The sequence below is a fragment of the Tupaia chinensis genome, unplaced genomic scaffold, assembly GCF_000334495.1.
Source record: "Tupaia chinensis unplaced genomic scaffold, TupChi_1.0 Scaffold000279_1, whole genome shotgun sequence".
Classification (NCBI taxonomy): domain Eukaryota; kingdom Metazoa; phylum Chordata; class Mammalia; order Scandentia; family Tupaiidae; genus Tupaia; species Tupaia belangeri.
The window spans coordinates 1510938-1517004 of record NW_006159762.1 but is presented as its reverse complement, the minus strand read 5'-3'; positions in this window follow the sequence as shown (position 1 = coordinate 1517004).

Sequence of the window (6067 nt, the reverse complement as noted above, 5' to 3'; positions counted from 1 at the left end):
AGGAATGCGATCTTAGGCAAGAACAGAGGGGTTAATTTACCAAGAGCCTTTGATATACTAGACTCCAAATGAATAGCTTAGCTCCCTCTTTCTTACAAACTCAGAATATTGGTTGTTTCCTTGGCTGTGACTTAATGCTTACAACCTGTGTTCCAAGGAAGACTTCGTTCATCTCTAAATGAGCAACAGAATAAGCCAGTTTCCAAATATGTGCAGCATGAGACACATTTTGTAGAGTTAGCATCAGAATCTCATCAGCCGCAAAGGCGAAAGGGTGACGCAGGCTGCTCCGTGGCTGGCTTGCAAGTTCCAGTGATTCAAGACATTTATCAACGAACATCAGGGGCTCCACTTCCGTCTTCACATGCCATGATGCCATCTCTGTCAGCGCAGATGATCCCAGCCTCTCTCAGGAAGAGCCATAAGGTGTAAAGTTACAGATCCTTAGAGTAGTGGGGAGTGGCATGGGGTCAACGCACGTCAGAAGCCCCAAGATCTTCCTACTGCCCTTTGAAATCCCTTCTCAAATGTGTGGCTTTGCTAGGGCTGTTGGATAACTTTTTTCTTCCTGACACCAAATCGAGGAGTATTAAAAACATCCATGAAGGGGGCCAGGAGGTAGCATGGTGGTTAAGGCACTGGACTCTCACATGGCTGACCACAATTCAAATACTGGATCCAGCAGCTTGAAAATCATGCTAGGCACATGTGCATGCCTGCCCAAAATCTCAAGAAGGGAATGAAGGAGAAGGGATTGCAGTATGGCCATTTCCCTGGGGGGAAGGTGATTTCTCACTTTTCCTCTCACTGTCTCTCTCTGTCTTTCTGGTGAGTTCATGTGCCTTATGGCAAAAAAAAAAAAAAAAGGGAAAATGCATATTACGAAAAAGTTATGCAGGGATTTCATAAAATTTTTGCACTGGGGGCCCACAGGTGCAGTGGTGGTTAAGGAGTTACACTCCCACATGTCTGACCATGGTTTGAGTCCCAGACCTGGCAGCTTACATTTCTACTTTTCCTCTCTCTCTGGTCAAATTAAGAAAATAATAACACATAAAATTTTTAAAAAATAATAAATTATTTTTTTAATAATTCTTTTTTGTTAAAGGCACTAGAATAAACTAATACTTTACTTCCATTTTCCATGGACTTTTTGAAGCCCCCCCCCCATATGTGGTATCTTTTGGTAACCAATTCTCCAGTTCTCCAATGCCAAATGGATGTCCTACAGTTCAATTCTGACACTGACTTCTACAGTTAGCAAAGATCTCACAAGTTGATGGCTCAATCCCACAAGACTAACTCTACTTCAGACATTAGTCCCAAGTGTCAGGAACAACCTGTACTAGCCCACTGTAAGTCTGTAGCTTCCACACCCCACAGCCCCCTCCTTGGATCAGTAATTCCTAGATGAGGCCAGGCAGCTGCATAGCAGTAAAACTCCATGTTCTTTGACTCTGACCCACATGAGAAGGTTCCAGGTTCCCATTCAGGTACCTCCCTGAACACACCACATAAGCAGTTGCCCGTGATCGGGGGTTGGCTGAAGCTGGGGGGGTGGATCATGGTGTCAAGACCTTGTTGGAGGTGCTGTTTCTCTCTCTCTTTCTCTCTCATTGAAGATATAAATAAAACATAATAATTCACTAGAATAACTCTCAGAGCTAAGGAAAGTACTTTACATATATTTACTGGTTGTTATGGCTTGGATAATGATGTTTCCCCAAAGGTTCATGTATTGGAATTTGATCTTATGGGCAATGACTGGATGTTCCCCCAAAGTTCATGTGTTGAGTCTTAGCTGTATTTTGAAAGTATTAGGTGAAAACTTAATCCCCTTGTGGTGTCCCAGGGTGGGGTCTTTGTGTGTGATAAAGTCATTAGGGCAGGGCTTCCATGACTACATGTGCTAGAGAGAGAAAATGAGGCAGAGAGAAGGTCATAGACACAGACCATGCTCTGCTCTGCTAAGAGTTCTTTTCTCTGCCATTTTGTGATCCCTGTGGACCTTCCAGCCATGAGAATTAAGAGTTTGCAAAGAAAACCTCTATTTCCTTTATAAATCAAATAGTCCAGGGTTTTTTGTTAGCAACACAAATAACAACTAAGACAAAGTTGTAGTCTACTCAGCAAGACATAAGAGGACATCCAGACATAGCCAAATTTATTGGAGTTTATTAAGCCGGCAGCATACGGGGGAACTCATGTCTCTCAAAACCCCGCAGCCCCAAGTGGTGCTTATAAAGGCAAAGATCACAATCAATTCTGGGTTGATATGGTGATTACAATGGAAACTGTGGAGGGGCTGAAAGAGAGTGGGGTTTCCATGTAAATCCAGTTACAGAAGCTGAATCAAGCAGGTTAATTATTTCTAAGGACACTCTCCAGACCTTTGTTTAATGTTCCCCATGGCTCTGGGTGGGGGGTCTGGTGATCGGTAGTCAAGGAACAGCTAAACAAAAGGGTTTCGGGCTAGTTAGTGAAGACAGTAAGGCTATCAGTCACTCTATCCACTCCAGGGAAAAAGGAGGAAGCAAGTATAAGGTAAGGTTCAAAGACGGAGATGCTTCTGCTTCAACACCAGTTGATTACAAAGGATGGAACTCAGGAACAGTCTAATGGAAGCAATGTCAAAGGCAAGGTATGCAGGGTGGGGCCAGGAGCGTCTACACCCTCTCCAGGCACACCACCCTCCCCACACCTCCCTGTGTTCACCAGCCCCCTAACTCTCTTAAACTCCTTGTTTTTATTAACTCATTCTCTAGCCCCTGTCCGCTACCCAGAGGTTGGGAGGAGTAACAAAGTTCCCATCCTCTAATCACAGATTGCGGCTCTCTGGTGACCACCCCCTACTCCCAAGCTGTCTAGGGGTTTCATCCTGAGCCACCTCATTAGCATAAGCTTAGGTGCGGTAGAATGAGGCACCTTACAAATAGCAAAAGACTCTCCTATGGGTAGATTACGAGGGTTTTAGGAGTTCCTTGCCAGGAACCGGGCACCAAGACCAAGTACAGTCAGCCCTCAGCATCCGATTCAACCAATTGTGAATGGAAACTTTTCCACCATCTAGAATGTACCATGCAGTTAGGCCTTCGGTGGTTGTTCCTTACTAAATACAGACAGACTTGTGTTTTTCTTTAATCTCAATCATGACAGTATAGCAACTATTTACATGGCATTCACATTGGGTTAGATATAATAAGTAATCTAGAAGTGATTTAAAATACAAGGGAGGGATGTGCTTAGGTTATATGCAAATACTAGGCCATTTTAAATGAGGGGACTTGAGCATCAGCAGGCTTTGGCATCCTCTGGGGTTCTGAAACAAGTCCCCCATGGGTACCAAAGGATGACTATGTATTTTTATTATCCCACAGGCTGTTGTAACAAAGTACCACAGACTAGGGCTCCCCACAGTTCTGAAGGCTGGAAGTCTGAGGTAGGAATGGTCTCCTCTGAGGTCACTGTCCCAGTCTGTCCTCACGTGGTCGTCCCTCTGTGTAAGTCTGTGTCCTCATCTCCTCGTCTTATAAGGACACCAGCTGGATTGGATTAGGCCCCACCCTGTAACCTCGTTTTAACTTAATCATCTCTTTAAGGGTTCTATTTTCAAATACACTCTCATTCCGTGGTGCTGCGGGTCAGGGCTTTGACGTAAATTTCGGGGGACACAGTTCTACTCATCACATCAAACACAGCAAGGAAGGAATAATGGGGGAAGAGGCAGAGGAAGGGAAACAAAGGCAAGCAGAGAACGCCTGAGCATGCTGATACTGAGGAAGGCGCAGGAGAGGAGCGAGGAGACAGGACAGGCTTGTGGGGTTAGGCTTCCCGGGGGAGGTGGGCCCTGGGTCAGTCTTTGGTGGAAGCAGCATCATATTTCATCTAACTTGGGAGACAGGCTGATGTCGATATGGTCCTGATATTTAGGCACTCAGTTGGGCAAGTCATGTAGCCTCAATGTCCTCATCTGTAAAATGGGGCTTCTCCTACATACATGGAGTTATTAAAGAGCCACGTGTATAACATCTAGATGTGGAGTCCCCCAGGCTCCTCATGGGAATTAGCATCAATGACAATGAATATGATTATTAGTGACTGCAGCTCCCACAACAGGGCAGAGGGGCAGGAGAGAGTGACGAAGGGTGAGAGACACATGATGGGGTAAGGGTATGAGCTGGCTGGACCTCAGGGGGAAGGGACCTGGGCACCAAAGTGTAAGAGGGGTCGTGGGGAACAAGCCCTGGCCGAGGCTGGGACAGCAGCCAGAGCAGAGGCCCCAGCTTCAGCTCAGCAGGCAGGCCCCTCCTTCTGCCTAATTCTATTCTTCTAGGGCCAAAGGTAGTGTGCGCTGAGCCTGGAGAGGCACCCAGCCTTCCTGCGGCCTAAAGGGGAAGTGCCAGCCAGTCTCCTGGCTGCCAAAAGAGAACAGAACCATGAGAGAGGGTGAATGCAATTCAACTGTCATCAGAGATGCCCAGAGTTTGATCAAGGGGTCCCTCCACTGTAGCCGGTGTTAGAGAAGGGTGAATATGAGTCCCACCCTTCTCCAAAATGAGCCTGGGGCATAAAAGGTCCACAGTTGCCCATCCTCCCTTTGCTCAATCAGACCTGCGGTTGGTTGATCGAAGACTTGAAGCAAGTAGCCCATGTCCTGTCATAAAGCTGGGTGAGGCCTCAGGGTTCTAACTCTGACTCCAACAGAGGCTGACAACCCAGTGGTCTCCTGTCAGCCTGCCAGAGCAGCAGATGGGCTTGAACCTAGGTGGCTCTTTAGGTGGAGCTGTCACTGAGGCTGTTCCACACCCCCAACCATCCCGGCTCCTGGGAAGCCAGAGCCTGGAGATACCATGAGTCATTAGCTTTTATTTTTAGTTTTATGCCACAGAAGATATGTGGTAATGAGACCAGCTTAAATGTCTTGGCTATAAAAGGATGGTGGGTAGGGGGTGGGGGGAAGAGAAAAAGTCAGACATGGACAGACAGAGATCAAAAGGAAGGAAAACAGAAATATGGTGAGATGTTAGCAAGAGTTTCCTCTAAGTGGCAAGATTAGGAGTGATCTTTAAATATTTTTATAAAGAATGTCTATTATTTTCATAATTAAAAGATGTATGTTAAATAAATACAGAAGGCATGGGAAGGCCTAAGAAAGTCCTCTCATGTAGACCTTCTACCCAGATACCAGCCTTGCTACAAAGGAGACTGTCTCTTTCCTAGTGATTTCAAAGAAAGTTCTGGAACCATTATGGTACATGCACATTTCTGAAACTAAAATGCTGTGGTAGCCAGCTTCCAAGATGGCGCCCAGTCTTTCTCATCTTCTGGTTTTTATACCATGAAGTCCCTTCTCACTGAATAGGGCTGACTTGAATAATCAAAAAGATGATTTGGAAATGACGGGCCACATCAGAAAGGACATGGTTGCTCTACCTGGTTTGCTCTCAGATCTCCCACTCTAGGCGAAGTCTGTAGCCCATCCTAAGACACCCATACAGCCATGTGAAGAGGATCACGTTGAGAACTGAGGCCCCCCTCCTCACTCCAACACCAGAACCAGTGCTAGCCAGTACACACATCCTCCTGGATATGGCTCCTCCAGCCCCAGTCAAACCTTTGGATGACAGCAAGCCTGGCTGACCATTTAACTGTGTGACCTCATGAGACTCCAGGCCAGAACCACCCAACCAAGTGACTCCTGAAAGCCTGCCCCACAAAAACCAGGAGATAATGTGTCTTTGTCCTTTTAAGCCACTAGGTTAAGGCAATTTGTTACACAGCAATAGATGCCTAATATCAAGTGTGACTTTAATTGGAAAGTCCTAGGTCACAAAATGTAGCCCCAGAGTTTGAATTAAGGTTCATCTTAACCAAACCATTGGCCTGGAAGACAGAGGAGAAATGAGACAGCTATATAGATGAACCTGATGGACTGGGATAGGCGCTGGGGTGAGGGAGTGCACACACAGGTGTGTTTGTCTCTGAGAACAATCTGCTTTAAAGACCTCCATTGCTCATTTCTGTCTTAATTGGTTGGAGCTACCATAACCAGGCAGGTTTAAACAGC